Source organism: Oncorhynchus gorbuscha, linkage group LG24 (genome assembly GCF_021184085.1).
Source record: "Oncorhynchus gorbuscha isolate QuinsamMale2020 ecotype Even-year linkage group LG24, OgorEven_v1.0, whole genome shotgun sequence".
Lineage (NCBI taxonomy): Eukaryota > Metazoa > Chordata > Actinopteri > Salmoniformes > Salmonidae > Oncorhynchus > Oncorhynchus gorbuscha.
The window spans coordinates 62,522,177-62,545,452 of record NC_060196.1 but is presented as its reverse complement, the minus strand read 5'-3'; the positions used below and the strand labels follow the sequence as shown (position 1 = coordinate 62,545,452).

General features: G+C 43.8%; 1 pseudogene; it reads left to right on the top strand.

The window, feature by feature from the left end:
* The first annotated feature begins 155 nt into the window (after positions 1-155).
* On the top strand, positions 156-13,401 carry LOC124012288 (annotated as a pseudogene).
* Positions 13,402-23,276: the final 9,875 nt, after the last annotated feature.

Here is a 23,276-nt window from a genome sequence, read left to right as displayed (position 1 = left end):
GTCTAAGGTCAGGAGATAGCATATGTCGTAGGGTGGACTTTAACAGAATTTTCACTGAACTATGCATGCTTTCACCAATGATTGACATACACTTTTATTTAACCTTTATTTAACTAGGCAAGTCAGTTAAAATTAAGAACAAATTCTTATTTATAATGACGGCCAACCAGAAGGCTAAAGGCCTCCTGCGGGTACGGGGGCCAGGGATTAAAAAATAAAAAATAAATACAAATATTGGACAAAACTCACATCACGACAAGAGAGACATCACAACACTGCATAAAGAGAGACCTATTAATTGATTTCTGATTGCCCTTAATTGATTGCATGTGTGTGATGTGACACAAACAATATGAAGTGCATGCTCTTCAATCGATCGCTGCCCGCACCCGCCTGACTAGCATCACTACTCTGGACGGTTCTGACTTAGAATATGTGGACAACTATAAATACCTAGGTGTCTGGCTAGACTGTAAACTTTCCTTCCAGACTCATATTAAGCATCTCCAATCAAAAATTAAATATAGAATTGGCTTCCTATTTCGCAACAAAGCCTCCTTCACTTACGCAGCCAAACATATCCTCGTAAAACTGACTATCCTACCGATCCTTGACTTCGGCGATGTCATTCACAAAATAGCCTCCAATACCCTACTTAGCAAATTGGATGCAGTCTATTACAGTGCCATCCGTTTTGTCACCAAAGCCCCATATGCTACCCACCACTGTGACCTGTATGCTCTCGTTGGCTGGCCCTCGCTTCGCTTCAAATTGGTCTCCAAACCCACTGGCTCCAGGTCATATATAAGTCTTTGCTAGGTAAAGCTCCGCCTTATCTCAGCTCACTGGTCATCATAGCAACACCCACCCGTAGCACTCGCTCCAGCAGGTATATCTCTCTGGTCACCATAGCAACACCCACCCATAGCACGCGCTCCAGCAGGTATATCTCACTGGTCACCATAGCAACACCCACCCGTAGCACCCGCTCCAGCAGCTATATCTCACTGGTCACCATAGCAACACCCACCCGTAGCACTCGCTCCAGCAGGTATATCTCACTGGTCACCCTAGCAACACCCACCCATAGCACTCGCTCCAGCAGGTATATTCCACTGGTCACCATAGCAACAGCCACCCATAGCACTCGCTCCAGCAGGTATATTCCACTGGTCACCATAGCAACAGCCACCCATAGCACTCGCTCCAGCAGGTATATTGCAACTTTGGAAGTATGCTTGGGGTCATTATCCATTTGGAAGACTCGTTTGTGACCATTCTTTAACTTCCTGACTGAAGTCTTGAGATGTTGCCATCAATATATCCACATAATTTTCCTCCTCATGAAGCCATCTATTTTGTGAAGTGCACCAGTCCCCCCTGCAGCAAAGCACCACCACAACATGAGGCTGCCACCCCTGTGCTTCACGGTTGGGATGGTGTTCTTCGGCTTGCAAGCCTCCCCATTTTCCTCCAAACATAACGATGGTCATTATGGCCAAACAGTTATATTTTTGTCTTTGTCCCCATGTGCAGTTGCAAGCCGCAGTCTGGCTTTTTAAAGGTGTTTTTTGGAGAAGTGGATTCTTCCTTGCTGAGCGGCCTTTCAGGTTATGTCGATTTAGGACTCGTTTTACTGTGGATATAGATACTTTTGTACCTGTTTCCTCCAGCATCTTCACAAGGTCCTTTGCTGTTGTTCTGGGATTGATTTGCACTCTCTCACCGAAGTACATTCATCTCTAGGAGACAGAACACGTCTCCTTCCTGAGCAGTATGACGGCTGCATGGTCCCATGGGGTTTATACTTGCGTACTATTGTTTGTACAGATGAACGTGGTACCTTCAGGCGTTTGGAAATTGCTCCCAAGGAAGAACCAGACCTGTGGAGGTCTAGAATTTTTGTTCCGAGGTCTTGGCTGATTTCTGTTGATTTTCCCATGATGTCAAGCAAAGAGACACTGAGTTTGAAGGTAGGCCTTGAAATACATCCACAGGTACACCTCCAATTGACTCAAATGATGTTAATTAGCCTATCAGAAGCTTCTAAAGCCATGACATCATTTTCTGGAATTTTCCAAGCTGTTTAAAGGCTCAGTCAACTTAGTGTATGTAAACTTCTGACCCACTGGAATTGTGATACAGTGAAATATATATATAAGTTAAATAATCTGTCTGTAAACAATTGTTGGAGAAATGACTTGTGTCATGCACAAAGTAGATGTCCTAACCGACTTGCCAAAACTATAGTTTGTTAACAAGAAATGTTTGGAGTGGTTGAAGAACGAGTTTTAATGACGCCAACCAAAGTGCATGTAAACTTCCGACTTCAACTGTAGCTTCTTCCCCATATTCGTTTGTTTTTCTGCTCTTTAACACACCAGTATCTCTACTTGCACATCCTCATCTGCACATGTATCACTCCAGTGTAAATGGCTAAATTGTAATTACTTCGTCGCTATTGGCCTATTTACTTCATTTGTACACACTGCATACAGATTTTATATTTTATTATTGACTGTATGTTTGTTTACTCCATGTGTAACTCTGTGTTGTTGTTTGTGTCACACTGCTTTGCTTTATCTTGGGCCAGGTTGCAGTTGTAAATGAGAACTGGTTCTCAACTAACCTACCTGGTTAAATAAACTTGAAATTAAAAATAAACATACAGAGAGACTTATGAATTGATTGCTGATTGCCCTTAATTGATTGCATGTGTGTGCTGTGACTTGGCGATTCACCTTGATGAACTGTTTTCACTTTTTTTAATCGCCCTCCTCCTGTGATTGGAGCATCCCTTAGCTGTTTTTTGCAGGTAACTAGTCTGGTGTGTCACTGTAATGAACTTCTTCGTCTGATGAGGAGTAGGAAGGATCGGACCAAAATGCAGGCGTGCTAAGTGTCCATATTAAATTTATTATATCAGAAAACGAAAAATACAAAATAACAAAGTGAAGGAACGAAATGAAAATGGAAACAGTTCTGTGTGGTGAAAACACAGACACAGAAAACACCCACAACCCATAGTGGGAAAACAGGCTACCTAATTATGGTTCTCAATCAGAGACAACGATTGACAGCTGCCTCTGATTGGGAATCATACCAGGCCAAACACATAGAAATATAAACACAGAACAAAACATAGAATGCCCCCCCCCCCCGACTCACGCCCTAACCAACCTAAAATAGAGACATAAAAAAAGGAACTAAGGTCAGAACGTGACAGTCACTCTTCCCAAGGCCCATTACCTCAGGAGGTGCTATCTACTGTGACATCACTGCCATGTACATATCTCAGAGGTTCCCACGCTTGGATTGCGTCCTACCTGACTGGTCGCTCCTACCAGGTGGCGTGGCGAGAATCTGTCTCCTCACATATCTCACCACTGGTGTCCCCCAGGGCTCTGTTCTAGGCCCTCTCCTATTCTCGCTATACACCAAGTCACTGGCTCTGTCATAACCTCACATGGTCTCTCCTATCATTGCTATGCAGACGTTCCTTTCCCCCTTCTGATGACCAGGTGTGCATCTCTGCATGTCTAGCAGACATATCAGTGTGGATGACGGATCACCATCTCAAGCTGAACTTCGGCAAGACGGAGCTGCTCTTCCTCCCGGGAAGGACTGCCCGTTCCATGATCTCGCCATCACGGTTGACAACTCCATTGTGTCCTATCTCCCAGAGTGTTAAGAACCTTGGCGTGATCCTGGACATCACTGCGTTCATCAACTAACATCAAGGCGGTGGCCCGTTCCTGTAGGTTCATGCTCTACAACATCCGCAGAGTACGACCTTGCCTCACACAGGAAGCGGCGCAGGTCCTAATCCAGGCATGTCATCTCCCGTCTGGATTACTGCAAGCTGTTGGCTGGGCTCCCTGCCTGTGCCATTAAACCCCTACAACTCATCCAGAACGCCGCAGCCCGTACAGTGTTCAACCTTCCCATGTTTCTATCCCCGCTCCTCCGCTCTCTCCACTGGCTTCACTGCCGCATCCGCTACAAGACCATGGTGCTTGCCACGGAGCTGTTCGGCATCTCCAGGCTCTGATCAGGCCCTACACCCAAATCACTGTTCATCCACCTCTGGCCTATCTACCACTGAGGAAGTACAGTTCCCTCAGCCCAGTCAAAACTGTTCGCTGCTGCTCCCCAATGGTGGAACAAACTTCCTCACGCCAGGACAGCGGAGTCAATCACCACCTTCCGGAGACACCTGAAACCCCACCTCTTTAAGGAATACTTAGGATAGGATAAAGTAATCCTTCTCACCCCCCTCCCCCTTAAAATATTTAGATGCACTATTGTAAAGTGGCTGTTCCACTGGATGTCATAAGGTGAATGCACCAATTTGTAAGTCGCTCTGGATAAGAGTGTCTGCTAAATGACTTAAATGTAAATGTAAATGTTCTACCTACTGTGACATCACTGCCATGTACATATCTCAGAGGTTCTATCTACTGTGACATCACTGCCATGTACATATCTCAGAGGTTCTATCTACTGTGACATCACTGCCATGTACATATCTCAGAGGTTCTATCTACTGTGACATCACTGCCATGTACATATCTCAGAGGTTCTATCTACTGTGACATCACTGCCATGTACATATCTCAGAGGTTCTATCTACTGTGACATCACTGCCATGTACATATCTCAGAGGTTCTATCTACTGTGACATCACTGCCATGTACATATCTCAGAGGTTCTATCTACTGTGACATCACTGCCATGTACATATCTCAGAGGTTCTATCTACTGTGACATCACTGCCATGTACATATCTCAGAGGTTCTATCTACTGTGACATCACTGTCATGTACATATCTGTTTCACCTGGTTACTGCGTTATCATTTATACATTATCAGTCATGTTTTGCTCAGCACTCACGGCCTGCGTCCCAAATGGAGCCCTAGTCCCTGGATAGAAGGACTGGGAATTGCCAGCGATCTCACAATACGATATGATTACGATACTCAGGTGCTGATTAAGATATGTATTGCGATTCGATACTGTGATTTTATTGTGATTTGATGTTCCAAACATATTGTTCACTGTACTGTATGTCTGCTAAGGAGAGACGAGAGAGAGACAGAGAGAGAGAGAGAGAGAGAGAGAGAGAGAGAGAGAGAGAGAGAGAGAGAGAGAGAGAGAGAGAGAGAGAGAGAGAGAGAGAGAGAGAGAGAGAAAGAGAGAGCGAGCAGAGAAAGAGAGAGAGAGAGCAGGGAAAGAGAGAGAGACGAGAGAGAGAGAGAGAGAGAGAGAGAGAGAGAGAGAGAGAGAGAGAGAGAGAGAGAGAGAGAAAGAGTTTGCAGAGTTTGCAGTGGTGAAACGAGTTGACTGCTGCCACAAAAAGTTACAGAAGTTAGACTTTAGCAAGACATATATAAAAATGTAGCTAGTTACAACGCAGCCTATTTCTGTGTCAGCGGAGTTAAACACTGTTGCTAATGAACATGTAGGTAGCATCATGTTGGTGCTACTTGTCACTCGAATACAACTGCGTTTGGCTACATTGTAACAGCTACACTACGTCGAGGGAACGCTGTCATAATGCCTCCAATGGGAGCGACCAAGATCAATATCCTCAAAGGTTCAATTCACGATGGCTGACGCGCAATTTTTTTTTAAATTGACATTTTATTTCAACTTTATTTAACTAGGCAAGTCAGTTAAAAAACAAATTCTTATTTACAATGACGACCTACCAAAAGGCCTCCTGCGGGGACGGCGGTTGGGATTTAAATAAAAATATAAATATAGGACAAAACACACATCATGACAAGAGAGACAACACAACATAAAGAGAGACCTAAGACAACAACATAGCATGGTAGCAACACATGACAACAACATGGTAGCAACACATGACAACAACATGGTAGCAACACATGACAACACAGCATGGTAGCAACATATGACAACAACATGGTAGCAACACATGACAACACAGCATGGTAGCAACATATGACAACAACATGGTAGCAACACATGACAACAACATGGTAGCAACACATGACAACAACATGGTAGTAACACATGACAACACAGCATGGTAGCAACATATGACAACAACATGGTAGCAACACATGACAACAACATGGTAGCAACACATGACAACAACATGGTAGCAACACATGACAACACAGCATGGTAGCAACATATGACAACAACATGGTAGCAACACATGACAACAACATGGTAGCAACACATGACAACAACATGGTAGTAACACATGACAACACAGCATGGTAGCAACACATGACAACAACATGGTAGCAACACATGACAACAACATGGTAGCAACACATGACAACAACATGGTAGCAACACATGACAACAACATGGTAGCAACACATGACAACAGCATGGTAGCAACACATGACAACAGCATGGTAGCAACACATGACAACAACATGGTAGCAACACATGACAACAACATGGTAGCAACATATGACAACAACATGGTAGCAACACATGACAACAACATGGTAGCAACACATGACAACAACATGGTAGCAACACATGACAACAACATGGTAGCAACACATGACAACAACATGGTAGCAACACATGACAACAACATGGTAGCAACACATGACAACAACATGGTAGCAACACATGACAACAACATGGTAGCAACACATGACAACAACATGGTAGCAACACATGACAACAACATGGTAGCAACACATGACAACAGCATGGTAGCAACACATGACAACAGCATGGTAGCAACACATGACAACAGCATGGTAGCAACACATGACAACAGCATGGTAGCAACATATGACAACAACATGGTAGCAACATATGACAACAGCATGGTAGCAACATATGACAACAACATGGTAGCAACATATGACAACAGCATGGTAGCAACATATGACAACAGCATGGTAGCAACATATGACAACAGCATGGTAGCAACATATGACAACAGCATGGTAGCAACATATGACAACAGCATGGTAGCAACATATGACAACAGCATGGTAGCAACACATGACAACAGCATGGTAGCAACACATGACAATACAGCATGGTAGCAACACATGACAACACAGCATGGTAGCAACACATGACAATACAGCATGGTAGCAACACATGACAACACAACATGGTAGCAACACATGACAACACAACATGGTAGCAACATATGACAACAGCATGGTAGCAACATATGACAACAGCATGGTAGCAACACATGACAACAGCATGGTAGCAACATATGACAACAGCATGGTAGCAGCACAGAACAGGGTACAAACATTATTGGGCCCAGACAACAGCACAAAGGGCAAGAAGGTAGAGACAACAACACATCACGCAAAGCAGCCACAACTGTCAGTAAGAGTGTCCATGATTGAGTCTTTGAATGAATGAGTATTTGTTGCAGCACGTTCCAGTCCCTAGCTGCAGCGAACTGAAAACAGGAGTGACCCAGGGAAGTATGTGCTTTGGGGACCTTTAACAGAAGATGACTGGCAGAACGGGTGTTGTATGTGGAGGATGAGGGCTGCAGTAGGTATCTCAGAGGATGTGAGGCCTAAGAGGGTTTTATAAATAAGCATCAGCCAGTGGGTGTTGCGACGGGTATACAGAGATGACCAGTTTACAGAGGAGTATAGAGTGCAGTGATGTGTCCTATAAGGAGGGCAGATTTGGTGGCAAATCTGATGGCCAAATGGTAAAGAACATCTAGCCGCTCCAGAGCACCCTTACCTGCCGATCTATAAATGACTTCTCCCTAATTCAGCATGGGTAGGATGGTCATCTGAATCAGGGTTAGTCTGGCAGCTGGGGTGAAAGAGGAGCGATTATGATAGAGGAAACCATGTCTAGATTTGACCTTAGCCTACAGCTTTGATATGTGCTGAGAGAAGGGCAGTGCACTGTCTAGCCATACTCTTCATTCTATAGTATGATGAAATGATGAAATGAAGACGAAGTAGATTTTGGTTGCATATGTCCTCGACAATACACCATCGTTATTTTACTAAGATGTATTGCTGCTCCTTTAGTACAACCACTAGCAACAATTATGAGTACATGGGAACGACTGGACCAAAGCTATTGTACTATAAACCTATTGATTCTAAACTCTATCGGATTCTAAACTCTATCGGATTCTAAACTCTATCGGACTCTAAACTCTATCGGACTCTAAACTCTATCGGACTCTAAACTCTATCGGATTCTAAACTCTATCGGACTCTAAACTCTATCGGACTCTAAACTCTATCGGACTCTAAACTCTATCGGACTCTAAACTCTATCGGACTCTAAACTCTATCGGACTCTAAACTCTATCGGACTCTAAACTCTATCGGATTCTAAACTCTATCGGATTCTAAACTCTATCGGACTCTAAACTCTATCGGATTCTAAACTCTATCGGACTCTAAACTCTATCGGATTCTAAACTCTGTCAGATTCTAAACTCTATCGGATTCTAAACTCCATTGATAGTTTTGCTTAAGGTTTTAAAATAAAAAAATTTTTAAGAGAAATTGCAGAAATCTGCAGAAGGTTTATGACTTTGTGGCTGTAGTAACTAGGGACGACCCGCATTGCACCTTTTCGAAGTTGAGTCAGTTCTGAGTTGGTGAATTACATTTTGAACGATAATCACAACGTAAATAAGCTTAGTTTACACAGGCATTTGTTTTTTAACCTTAGCTAGCTACGTCCAATGGATGACATTGAGATTCTTGCCTGTTAATTAATCTGTCTAACGTGTCTGCTCGCATAACAACAGCTAGCTAACTATTTAACACAGTGTCCAACAAGTTTATTACGTACCACTATTAGCTAGCAAGCTATTTACCTTGTGGTGTGAATGAGTTTTTAGTCTAGTACCTGGCTAGCTAATTCACAGATACCTCATTGTGAACTAGCTCCAGTATATAGAAATGGCCCTCATCGCTCATGTCTGTTTACAGCCATTCATCAACAGCTGATCACATCATTTACATTACATTTAAGTCATTTAGCAGACGCTCTTATCCAGAGCGACTTACTAAATTTTATTAGTCACATGTGCCTACTTACAAGCCCCTAACCAACCGTGCAGTTAATTTACACACAGATATATATATATATATATATATATATATATATATATATATACTGTATGAGTAAGAATAAACAAATAAAAGAAACAAGTCTTTAAAGAGCAACAGTAAAATAACAATAGTGAGACTATACACAGGGGGTTACTGGTACAGGGTGAATGTGCAGGGGCACCGGTTAGTTGAGGTAATATGTACATGTAGGTAGAGTTATTAAAGTGACTATACACAGGGGGTTACTGGTACAGGGTGAATGTGCAGGGGCACCGGTTAGTTGAGGTAATATGTACATGTTATTAAAGAGACTATACACAGGGCTTACTGGTACAGGGTGAATGTGCAGGGGCACCGGTTAGTTGAGGTAATATGTACATGTAGGTAGAGTTATTAAAGTGACTATACACAGGGGGTTACTGGTACAGGGTGAATGTGCAGGGGCACCGGTTAGTTGAGGTAATATGTACATGTAGGTAGAGTTATTAAAGTGACTATACATAGATAATAACAGAGAGTAGAAGCGACTTAAAGGGGGGGGCAATACAAATAGTCTGGGAAGCCATTTGATTAGATGTTCAGGAGTCTTATGGCTTGGACCTAGACTTGGACCTAGACTTGGACCTAGACTTGGACCTAGACTCCGGTACCACTTGCCATGCGGTAGCAGAGAGAACAGTCTATGACTAGGGTGGCTGGAGTCTTTGACAATTTTTAGGGCCTACCTCTGACACCGCCTAGTGTAGAGGTCCTTGATCACAGGAAGCTTGGACCCAGTAATGTACTGGGACGTACACACTAGCCTCTGTAGTGCCTTGCGGTCGGAGGCCGAGCAGTTGCCATACCAAGCAGTGATGCAACCAATGGTGCAGCTGAAGAACCTTTTGAGGATCTGAAGCCAAATCTTTTCAGTCTCCTGAGGGGCGATAGGTTTTATCGTGCCCTCTTCACGACTGTCTTGGAGTACTTGGACCATATTAGTTTATTGGTGATGTGGACTCCAAGCAATTTGAAGCTCTCAACCTGCTCCACTGCAGCCCCGTCGATGAGAATGGGGGCGTGCTCAGTCCTCTTTTTCCACAATGATCTCCTTTGTCTGACCTCCTTCTTATAGGTTGTCTCGGCGCTGTCGGTGATCAGGTCTACCACTGTTGTGTCATCTGCAAACTTGATGATGGTGTTGGAGTCGTGCCTGGCCATGCAGTCATGAGTGAACAGGTAGCACAGTAGGGGACTGAGCACACACGCCTGAGGGACCACTGTGTTGAGGATCAGCGTGGCGGATGTGTTGTTACATACCCTAACCATCTGGAGGCGGCCCGTCAGGAAGTCCAGGATCCAGATGCAGAGGGAGGGGTTTAATCCCAGGGTCCTTAGCTTAGTGAGGAGCTTTGTGGACACTACGGTGTTGAACGCTGAGCTGTAGTCAATGAATAGCATTCTCACATAGGTGATCCTTTTGTCCAGATGGGAAAGGGCTGTGTGGAGTGCAATAGAGATTGCATCATCTGTAAATTGGAGTGGGTTTAGGGTTCTGGGATAATGGTGTTGAAGTGAGCCATGACCAACCTTTCAAAGCACTTCAAGGCTACAGACGTGAGCACTACGGATCTGTAGTCATATAGGCAGGTTACCTTATTGTTCTTGGGCACAGGGACTATGGTGGTCTGCTTGAAACATGTTGGTATTACAGACTCGGACAGGGAGAGTTTGAAAATGTCAGTGAAGACACTTTCCAGTTGGTCAGCGCATGCTCGCCGTACACATCCTGGTAATCTGTCTGGCCCTGCGGCCTTGTGATGTTGACCTGTTTAAAGGTCTTACTCACATCGGCTGTGGAGAGCATGATCACACAGTCTTCCGGAACAGCTGGCGCTCTCATGCATGTTCCAGTGTTATTTGCCTCAAACCGAGCATAGAAGTTGTTTAGCTTGTCTGGTAGGCTCGTGTCACTGGGCAGCTCTCACCTGTGCTTCCCTTTGTAGCCTGTAATGGTCATTCCTCATGTCTGTTTGCAGCCATTCACCAACATATGATCATCCCCCGTGCTTCTACACCTGCTGTTTGGGGTTTAAGGCTGGGTTTCTGTACAGCAATTTGAGATATCAGCTGATGTAAGTATGGCTTTATAAATATATTTGATTTGATGTATGTTTACAGCCGTTCACTAACTAATTTGGTTTTAATAAAAGGTAAACAAAATAGTCTTGCTGTCTTGAATGAGAAGTGAAACATGTGTTACCATGCAGTCTGTCGCTCCCTATAGTGCAGGGAATAGAAGACCCTGGTACATCAAGCCCCATAGTTGAACCCTCCGTCTCCGGGGCCGAGATCTTGAGAACTGAGAACTGTATCCTGTCACTGTGCATTGCAGTGGCCATTATGTCCTTGAAGGAACAAATGAAAACCATTGCGGCCACTGACATCCTCTGTCTTCTTCCCCAGTTATGCACCATATCCTAGTGGCCTAGTCCATTCTCATTACAGTGGAGTTTGTTTCCTTTTTGTAACCCTGACATAACACAACTGTTACTGACCTCCCTTTCTATTTCACTCCCCAGCTGAGCCTACTATACGCCAGTAGCCCAGCCCCGGTAGCCCATCGCAGCACCCTATCCCCAGTAGCCCATCGCAGCACCCCAGCCCCAGTAGGCCATTGCAGCACCACAACCCCAGTAGCCCAGCCCCAGTAGCCCATCGCAGCACCCTATCCCCAGTAGCCCATCGCAGCACCCCAGCCCCAGTAGGCCATTGCAGCACCCTATCCCCAGTAGCCCATCGCAGCACCCCAGCCCCAGTAGCCCATCGCAGCACCCTATCCCCAGTAGCCCATCGCAGCACCCTATCCCCAGTAGCCCATCGCAGCACCCCAGCCCCAGTAGGCCATCGGAGCACCCTATCCCCAGTAGCCCATCGCAGCACCCCAGCCCCAGTAGGCCATTGCAGCACCACAACCCCAGTAGCCCAGCCCCAGTAGCCCATCGCAGCACCCCAGTCCCAGTAGCCCATCGCAGCACCCCAGCCCCAGTAGCCCAGTCCCAGTAGCCTATCCCATCCCCCTAGCTCCAGCACCCCAGTCCCAGTAGCCCATCCCATCACCCGTTCCCAGCACCCCAGTTACAGTAGGCCATCCTAGCACCCCAGTCCCAGTAGCCCATCCCATCACCCCAGCTCCAGCACCACAGCACCAGTAGCCCATCCCATCACGCCAGCACCCCAGTCCCAGTAGGCCATCCCATCACCTGTTCCCAGCACCCCAGTCCCAGTAGCCCATCCCATCACCCCAGCTCCAGCACCACAGCACCAGTAGCCCATCCCATCACGCCAGCACCCCAGTCCCAGTAGGCCATCCCAGCACCCCAGTCCCAGTAGGCCATCCCAGCACCCCAGTCCCAGTAGGCCATCCCAGCTCCCCAGTCCCAGTAGGCCATCCCAGAACCCCAGTCCCAGTAGGCCATCCCAGCACCCCAGTAGGCCATCCCAGCACCCCAGTAGGCCATCCCAGCACCCCAGTAGGCCATCCCAGCACCCCAGTAGGCCATCCCACACCCCAGTCCCAGTAGGCCATCCCAGCACCCCAGTCCCAGTAGGCCATCCCAGCACCCCAGTCCCAGTAGCCCATCCCAGCATCCCAGTCCCAGTAGGCCATCCCAGCTCCCCAGTAGGCCATCTCAGCACCCCAGTAAGGCCATCCCAGCACCCCAGTCCCAGTAGGCCATCCCAGCACCCCAGTAGCCCATCCCAGCACCCCAGTAGGCCATCCCAGCACCCCAGTCCCAGTAGGCCATCCCAGCACCCCAGTAGCCCATCCCAGCACCCCAGTAGGCCATCCCAGCACCCCAGTAGCCCATCCCAGCACCCCAGTAGGCCATCCCAGCACCCCAGTCCCCAGTAGGCCATCCCAGCACCCCAGTAGCCCATCCCAGCACCCCAGTAGGCCATCCCAGCACCCCAGTCCCAGTAGGCCATCCCAGCACCCCAGTAGGCCATCCCAGCACCCCAGTAGGCCATCCCAGCACCCCAGCCCCAGTTGTTATGTGTTCTGGATGTCCATGTGGACCTACGCCCCCTACATAACCTTCCCGGTGGCATTTGTGGTGGGGGCGGTGAGGTACCACCTGGAGTGGTTCATCAGGTGGGGACACCACCCCTAAACCTGGGGCGGAGAAGAGCATCGTGGAGCTGAGGGAGAAGAGGAAGCTGGAGGAGGAGGCAGGACGGTACAGCACCCAGGTCCTCAGTCTCAAAGAGAAGCTGGACCCCCTGCCCCAGGCTGCACTGGACCACAACTACCCCGAGAGGGCACCTGTGGAACTGACCTGTTTTTGAGACTGGAGAATCATGAGAGATTAAATCTTTATATTATATGTGTCTCTCTCTCATACTCAAACAATGGTTAGTAATTGTTCATTTTCACCACATATCCCAATGGTGACTGTAAATCTGTATTTCAAGGCTTAGTATATTAGTCTTTGGGCTGGTGACTACCAGCTGGGGATACATCTATAATGGTGCTCTCCAAACCTGTTCCTGGAGAGATACCTTCCTGTAGGTTTTAACTCCAACCCTGTTCCTGGAGAGAGACCCTCCTGTAGGTTTTAACTCCAACCCTGTTCCTGGAGAGAGACCCTCCTGTATGTTTTAACTCCAACTCTGTTCCTGGAGAGCTACTGTCCTGTAGGTTTTAACTCCAACCCTGTTCCTGGAGAGAGACCCTCCTGTATAGGTTTTAACTCCAACCCTAGTCCTGGAGAGATACCCTACTGTAGGTTTTAACTCCAACCCTGTTCCTGGAGAGCTACTGTCCTGTAGGTTTTTAACTCCAACCCTGTTCCAGGAGAGATACCCTCCTGTAGGTTTTAACTACAACCCTGTTCCTGGAAAGAGACCCTCCTGTAGGTTTTAACTCCAACCCTGTTCCTGGAGAGATACCCTCCTGTAGGTTTTAACTCCAACCCTGTTCCTGGAGAGCTGTTGTCCTGTAGTTTTTAACTCCAACCCTGTTCCTGGAGAGATACCTTTCTGTAGATTTTAACTCCAACCCTGTTCCTGGAGAGCTACTGTCCTGTAGGTTTTAACTCCAACCCTGTTCCTGGAGAGCTACTGTCCTGTAGGTTTTAACTCCAACCCTGTTCCTGGAGAGCTACTGTCCTGTAGGTTTTAACTCCAACCCTGTACCTGGAGAGCTACTGTCCTGTAGGTTTTAACTCCAACCCTGTTCCTGGAGAGAGACCCTCCTGTATGTTTTAACTCCAACTCTGTTCCTGGAGAGCTACTGTCCTGTAGGTTTTAACTCCAACCCTGTTCCTGGAGAGAGACCCTCCTGTATAGGTTTTAACTCCAACCCTAGTCCTGGAGAGATACCCTACTGTAGGTTTTAACTCCAACCCTGTTCCTGGAGAGCTACTGTCCTGTAGGTTTTTAACTCCAACCCTGTTCCTGGAGAACTAATGTCCTGTAGGTTTTTAACTCCAACCCTGTTCCAGGAGAGATACCCTCCTGTATGTTTTAACTCCAACCCTGTTCCTGGAAAGAGACCCTCCTGTAGGTTTTAACTCCAACCCTGTTCCTGGAGAGATACCCTCCTGTAGGTTTTAACTCCAACCCTGTTCCTGGAGAGCTGTTGTCCTGTAGTTTTTAACTCCAACCCTGTTCCTGGAGAGATACCTTTCTGTAGATTTTAACTCCAACCCTGTTCCTGGAGAGCTACTGTCCTGTAGGTTTTAACTCCAACCCTGTTCCTGGAGAGCTACTGTCCTGTAGGTTTTAACTCCAACCCTGTTCCTGGAGAGCTACTGTCCTGTAGGTTTTAACTCCAACCCTGTACCTGGAGAGCTACTGTCCTGTAGGTTTTAACTCCAACCCTGTTCCTGGAGAGAGACCCTCCTGTAGGTTTTAACTCCAACCCTGTTCCTGGAGAGAGACCCTCCTGTAAGTTTTAACTCCAACCCTGTTCCTGGAGAGATACACTCCTGTAGATTTTAACTCCAACCCTGTTCCTGGAGAGCTGCTGTCCTGTAGTTTTTAACTCCAACCCTGTTCCTGGAGAGAGACCCTCCTGTAGGTTTTAACTCCAACCCTGTTCCTGGAGAGAGACCCTCCTGTAGGTTTTAACTCCAACCCTGTTCCTGGAGAGAAACCCTCCTGTAGGTTTTAACTCCAACCCTGTTCCTGGAGAGAGACCCTCCTGTAGGTTTTAACTCCAACCCTGTTCCTGGAGAGAGACCCTCCTTTAGGTTTTAACTCCAACCCTGTTCCTGGAGAGAGACCCTCCTGTAGGTTTTAACTCAAACCCTGTTCCTGGAGAGAGACCCTCCTGTAGGTTTTAACTCCAACCCTGTTCCTGGAGAGAGACCCTCCTGTAGGTTTTAACTCCAACCCTGTTCCTGGAGAGATACCTTCCTGTAGGTTTTAACTCCAACCCTGTTCCTGGAGAGATACCTTCCTGTAGGTTTTAACTCCAACCCTGTTCCTGGAGAGAGACCCTCCTCTACAGCAGTGATGTTTTGTTTTCTATAAAACAAAAGCAATTTCGGTCAAAAGAGTCCATATTAACAAAGGAAATGGAAGGACTAACAGTACAGTTGGATAGCAATAAAAACTGTACCGTAGAGGCACAGAATAAGTTCAGAGGAAATACAAAATGTAGGAACTTATTTAAGAAAGATCCAGTGTAATACATTGTAATAATAACGCAAACTGGATAGAATATGGGGAGAAAAAAAAAATCACCAAATTATTTTGTAAATCTTCAACATAGAAATGCTACTGAAACTTTTTACAATGACGGAGTCATTCACCGAACGAAACGTGTTTTCTTTCCTAAGCTGTCAATTATATGCATATTCTAGCATCTTTTCCGGACAAAATATCCCGTTTAAAACGGGAATGTTTTTTTTCCCAAAAATGAAAATACTGCCCCTAGTGTCGCAACAGGTTAAGAATATATTTTCGCTTCAGGCTCCTCCATCTCCACTAACCGAAACTAATTGTATGGATTTTTTCCCTAATAATAATGTAAAACATCTGTACAGAAAGACTCATGTGAATTACAGAGGAGGACCGTTGTGATTCAATTAAAGCCTTTAAGGTTATGTATAATAACTTTAACTATAATTTGGATGACTACTGGTTCTCCTATTCTCCTATTCATGAAAATCACAAATAAAATAAATTGAGACACAGCTTAGCCTTTTGTTAATCACACTGTCATCTCAGATTTTTTGAAATATGCTTTACAGCCAACGCTAGACAAGCATTTGTAAGTGTAAGTTTATCATGGCATAATGCTATGGCTAGGCTCTGCTAGCATCAGGCAACATTTTCATGAAAATAAGAAAAGCAATCAAATTAAATCATTTACCTTTGAAGAACTTTGGATGTTTTCACTCAGGAGACTCCCAGTTAAATAGCAAATGTTCCTTTTTTCCAAAAATATTATTTTTGTAGTCGAAATAGCTCCGTTTGTTCTTCACGTTTGGCTGAGCAATCGAGCAGAAAATGCAGTCACTACAACGCCAAACGTTTTTCCAAATGTGCTCCATAATATCGACAGAAACATGGCAAACGTTGTTTAGAATCAACCCTCAAGGTGCTTTTCACATATATATTCGATAATATATCCGTCGGGACAATTGGTTTCTCATAAGAAGCGATTGGAAAAATGGCTACCTCGGTATTTTACGCAAGGTTTTCTGCGGGAGACACCATGTGACCACTTGCTCAGTGTGGTCCTTTACGGCTATTCTTCAACATAAATGCGTAAAAAGACGCCACAATGCTGTAGACACCTTGGGGAATAGGTAGAAAACGTAAGCTCATTCGTAACTGATTCACAGCCATATAAGGTATAAATCATTGGCCATGAGGCGGTTTCAAAAAATATGGCACTTCCTGATTGGATTTTTATCTGGGTTTCGCCTGTAACATGAGTTCTGTTGCACTCACAGACAATATCTTTGCAGTTTTGGAAACGTCAGAGTGTTTTCTATCCAAAGCTGTCAATTATAGTAGTCGAGCATCTTGTCGTAATAAAAAATATCCCATTTAAAATGGGAACGTTTTTTATCCAAAAATGAAAATACTGCCCCCTAGTTATAAAAGGTTAAGATAATGTCTTTGAGTATAACAGAACTGAAATGGCAGGCGAAACTCTGAGGACAAACCACCCTCCACCCAAAAAACAATCATCCTACCACTGATTTCAATGGCTGGCACTTTTATAATAGGGTGAAATCGTGCCTGATTGCAGTTCCTAGGGCTTCCACTAGATGTCAACAGTCGTTAGAAAGAGTTTCAGGCTGGTTTTTGGAAAAATGAGCCAGAGATAGTAGTTTTTCTAGGTGGCTCCAATTTTGGCTGTAGTGTTTCCAAGCGTGTTTCTTTGGTATTTTTCTCCGGTAAAGACAACTGGGGCCTTTTGGAGTGCCAACAGAAGAAGATCTTCAAAGGTAAGGCATATATTATATAGCTATTTCTGACTTTTGTGTGGCAACCCCCTGGTTGAAAATGATTTGTTATGCCTTTGTGTGCTGGGCACCGTCCTCAGATAATTGCATGGTTTGCTTTTGCCATAAAGCCTTTTTGAAATCTGACACAGTGGCTGGATTAACTTCTTGACCCTACCCATCCCTTTAGCGGGATAATTGTCATCAACAACCACTATTTATATTCATGAAATCACAAGTGCAATATAGCAAAACACAGCTTAGCTTTTTGTTAATCCACCTGTTGTGTCAGATTTTGAAAATATGCTTTACAGCGAAAGCAATCCAAGCCTTTGTGTAAGTTTATTGATCGCTCAACAAAACATTATAAACACCTAGCATCAAAGTAGCTTGGTCATGAAAATCAGAAAAGCAATTAAATTAATCGTTTACCTTTGATGATCTTCGGATGTTTTCACTCACGAGACTCCCAGTTACACAATAAATGTTCCTTTTGTTCCATAAAGATTATTTTATATCCAAAATACCTCAGTTTGTTTGGCGCGTTATGTTCAGAAATCCACAGGAAAGAGAGGTCACGACAACGCAGACGAAAATTCCAAATAGTATCTGTAATGTCGAAAGAAACATGTCAAACATTTTGTATAATCAATCCTCAGGTTGATTTTAAAATATATAATCGATAATATATCAACCGCAACTTTCTTTTTCAGTAGGAGAGGGAATGGCAATGGCTGCCCAAACTCTGTTGCGCAAACAAAATGCTGCTGGCACCCAGCCAAACAATGATGCGATGTTATTGTTCTTGCTCATTTTTCAAAATAAAAGCCTGAAACTATGTCTAACAACTGTTGACACCTTGAGGAAGCGATAGGAAAAGGAATCTGGTTGATATCCCTTTAAATGGAGCAAAGGGAGGCTATGGAACATGGAGGTTTCAAAATAGAAGCCACTTCCTGGTTTGATTTTCCTCAGGGTTTCGCCTGCAATATCAGTTCTGTTATACTCACAGACAATATTTTGACAGTTTTGGAAACTTTATAATCTGTCAATTATATGCATATTCTAGCATCTGGTCCTGAGAAATAGGCTGTTTACTTTGGGATTGTTATTTTTTCAAACATAAAAATTGTGCCCCATAGATTCAAGAGGTTAACACCAGGTCCTCTCCTTTAATACCAGGTCCTCTCCTTTAATACCAGTTCCTCTCCTTTAACACCAGGTCCTCTCCTTTAATACCAGGTCCTCTCCTTTAATACCAGTTCCTCTCCTTTAACACCAGGTCCTCTCCTTTAATACCAGGTCCTCTCCTTTAACACCAGGTCCTCTCCTTTAATACCAGGTCCTCTCCTTTAATACCAGGTCCTCTCCTTTAATACCAGGTCCTCTCCTTTAATACCAGGTCCTCTCCTTTAATACCAGGTCATCTCCTTTAACACCAGGTCCTCTCCTTTAATACCAGGTCCTCTCCTTTAATACCAGGTCCTCTCCTTTAATACCAGGTCGTCTCCTTTAATACCAGGTCATCTCCTTTAACACCAGTTCCTCTCCTTTAACACCAGGTCCTCTCCTTTAATACCAGGTCCTCTCCTTTAATACCAGGTCCTCTCCTTTAATACCAGGTCCTCTCCTTATAGGCCTGACTGTATGACTCACATGACATGTTCACTCTGTGATTTAATCAGTGATTGTGTTTAGAGGAATGCCCGAACAATTGTAAAAGACTTCCGCCACCCAAGTCATTGTCTGTTCTCTCTGCTTCCGCAAGTCAAGCGGTACCGGAGCGCCACCTATGGGACCAAAAGGTTCCTGAACAGTTTCTAACCCAAAGCCACAGGACTACCCAGACTTTCTCCCTTTCACCCTCTACCTACATGTACATAACATTTCAGTCAATCACCTAAACAAACCTCAATCAATCACCTCGTATCCTGGAACACTGACTCAGTACCGGTTCTCCCTGTATATGGCCTCGTTATTGTTTTTTTTATTATGTTTCTATTATTTTTAATCTATTTGTAAATGTTCTTACTCTTTTTCCTTGTTGATTAAGGGCATTTCACGGCAAAGTTGTATTCGGCTCGTGACAAGTGACATTTGATTTGATTTGGTTTGATGTCACTTTCATGGAATTGTCAGATAAAAACAGAAGCAGGGGTTGACCATCTCATCCTGGTTTAGACATGGGTTATGACTGAACAAAAATATGAACACAATATGCAACAATTTGCAACAATTTTACAGAGTTACAGTTCATATGAGGAAATCAGTCAATTGAAGTAAATTAATTAGGCCCTAATCTATGGATTTCACATGACTGGGCGCACTGGGGAGCCAGACTCAGCCAATCAGTTTTTCCCCACAAAAGGACTTTATTACTCATCAGTTTCATCAGCTGTCCGGGTGGCTGGTCCCAGACGTTCAATTCCACAGGTCTGGAAGCCGGATGTGGAGATCCTGGGCTGGGATGGTTACACGTGGGTCTGTGGTTCTCAAATTCTCTAATATGACGTTGTAGGCGGCTTATGGTAGAGAAATAAACATTCAAATGAACATTCTCTGGCAACAGCTCGGGTGAACGTGTGTGAAGTTGTCATCAAGCCAAAGGGTGGCTACTTTTAAAGAATCTCTAATAGAACATATATTGTGGTTTGTTTAACACTTTTTTGGTTACTACATGATTCCATATGTGGTAGTATTGATGTCTTCACTATTATTCTACAATGTAGAACATAGTATAAATGAAGAACAACCGTTGAATGAGTAGGTGTTCTAAAACTTTTGACTGGCACTGAAGGTGTGTGTGTGCGTGCGTGCGTGCGTGCGTGCGTGCGTGTGTGTGTGTGTGTGTGTGTGTGTGTGTGTGTGTGTGTGTGTGTGTGTGTGTGTGTGTGTGTGTGTGTGTGTGTGTGTGTGTGTGTGTGTGTGTGTGTGTGTGTGTGTGTGTGTGTGTACCGGTGTATAAACGTAATTCTGTGTTAAACCTCTCATCAGCTGTTTTCTAAAGTTGACTATCAGAGGAACATCAAGTTTCTCCACAGCTCCAGAATGTGTGTGTTGTGTGTGTTGTGTGTGTGTGTGTGTGTGTGTGTGTGTGTGTGTGTGTGTGTGTGTGTGTGTGTGTGTGTGTGTGTGTGTGTGTGTGTGTGTGTGTGTGTGTGTGTGTGAGTGTGAGTGTGTGTGTGTGAGTGTGTTTGTGTGTGTGTGTGTGTGTGTGTTGTGTGTATAGTTACCTCTCAGCAGGCAGACGGATCCATTGTTCGTGAATCGGAGGAGAGTCTCCAACCCTTCCAGTCAGGATGCGGAGCGCTGAGCACTCAAACTGAAACAACAACCACCATCATCGTCCCATTCACACACTGTATTCCTGACGTCCGTCCCGCAGAACAATGGAGCGTCTCCCTCAGTCCTCGCCTTTTCCTATGGTCTGGATCCGTTTGGTTCCCATAGTGCCCTTGTAGCCTGTTCTGGAGAGACTTGGCCACGACTGTCCCCCTGGTCACCGATCGGTTGTGTCTCACACACAACTCAGACATAGACCACTGAAACAACACACATTATACACCCACATTGTTTTTAAAGATGGGTATTTACAGTCATAGTATTTACAGTCATAGTAATTACAGTCATAGTAATTACAGTCTTAGTATTTACAGTCATAGTAATTACAGTCTTAGTATTTACAGTCATAGTATTTACAGTCATAGTATTTACAGTCATAGTAATTACAGTCATAGTAATTACAGTCATAGTATTTACAGTCATAGTATTTACAGTCATAGTAATTACAGTCATAGTAATTACAGTCATAGTATTTACAGTCATAGTATTTACAGTCATAGTAATTACAGTCATAGTAATTACAGTCATAGTATTTACAGTCATAGTAATTACAGTCATAGTATTTACAGTCATAGTATTTACAGTCATAGTATTTACAGTCATAGTAATTACAGTCTTAGTATTTACAGTCATAGTAAATACAGTCATAGTATTTACAGTCATAGTATTTACAGTCATAGTAATTACAGTCATAGTAAATACAGTCATAGTATTTACAGTCATAGTAATTACAGTCATAGTAAATACAGTCATAGTAATTACAGTCATAGTATTTACAGTCATAGTATTTACAGTCATAGTATTTACAGTCATAGTAATTACAGTCTTAGTATTTACAGTCATAGTATTTACAGTCATAGTAATTACAGTCATACTAATTACAGTCATAGTATTTACAGTCATAGTAAATACAGTCATAGTAATTACAGTCATAGTAAATACAGTCATAGTAATTACAGTCATAGTAAATACAGTCATAGTAATTACAGTCATACTAATTACAGTCATAGTAATTACAGTCATAGTATTTACAGTCATAGTATTTACAGTCATAGTAATTACAGTCATAGTAATTACAGTCATAGTATTTACAGTCATAGTAATTACAGTCATAGTATTTACAGTCATAGTATTTACAGTCATAGTATTTACAGTCATAGTAATTACAGTCTTAGTATTTACAGTCATAGTAAATACAGTCATAGTATTTACAGTCATAGTATTTACAGTCATAGTAATTACAGTCATAGTAAATACAGTCATAGTATTTACAGTCATAGTAATTACAGTCATAGTAAATACAGTCATAGTAATTACAGTCATAGTATTTACAGTCATAGTATTTACAGTCATAGTATTTACAGTCATAGTAATTACAGTCTTAGTATTTACAGTCATAGTATTTACAGTCATAGTAATTACAGTCATACTAATTACAGTCATAGTATTTACAGTCATAGTAAATACAGTCATAGTAATTACAGTCATAGTAAATACAGTCATAGTAATTACAGTCATAGTAAATACAGTCATAGTAATTACAGTCATACTAATTACAGTCATAGTAATTACAGTCTTAGTGTTTACAGTCATAATATTTACAATCTTAGTGTTTACAGTCATAGTATTTACAGTCATAGTATTTACAGTCATAGTATTTACAGTCATAGTATTTACAGTCATAGTAATTACAGTCTTAGTGTTTACAGTCATAGTAAATACAGTCATAGTAAATACAGTCATAGTATTTACAGTCATAGTATTTACAGTCATAGTAATTACAGTCATAGTATTTAGTACTCAGAACAAGAGATTAGAGGAGTTTTGATGTAAAAACACCCGACTTACTAAGAAGGGGACATGGATAAAAGCAGTGGCCATCATGGCCCCTAATTGACCTCTGACACACAGTAGGTGTCTTTGTAACTCTCCACACACACACACCTCTGATCCCCTCATTGGGGTGGCGGGTTGCCCTGACATTGAGCCAGAGAGGTGCTCATGGGACTCTGATGCTATAACAATGTAACAATGTAACAATGTAACAATGTAACAATGCCCAGCTCTGCTCACCGCTCCAGTGTCAGGACGGTCAATCCCTGCCGCCCCACCACCACCGCCCGGCTAGTCTCAGGGGGAAAAGTTTGGGGGGGGGGGGGTTGCGTTTCTAAATTGTAAATAAAGATTTGGGTAAAATGGGTTGATTTGATTTCAATGGGAACTCCAAAAAACCTGGTGAGATACTGTCATTGTATCTATAAACAAACCACATCACTACTGACCTGGTGAGATACTGTCATTGTATCTATAAACAAACCACATCACTACTGACCTGGTGAGATACTGTCATTGTATCTATAAACAAACCACATCACTACTGACCTGGTGAGATACTGTCATTGTATCTATAAACAA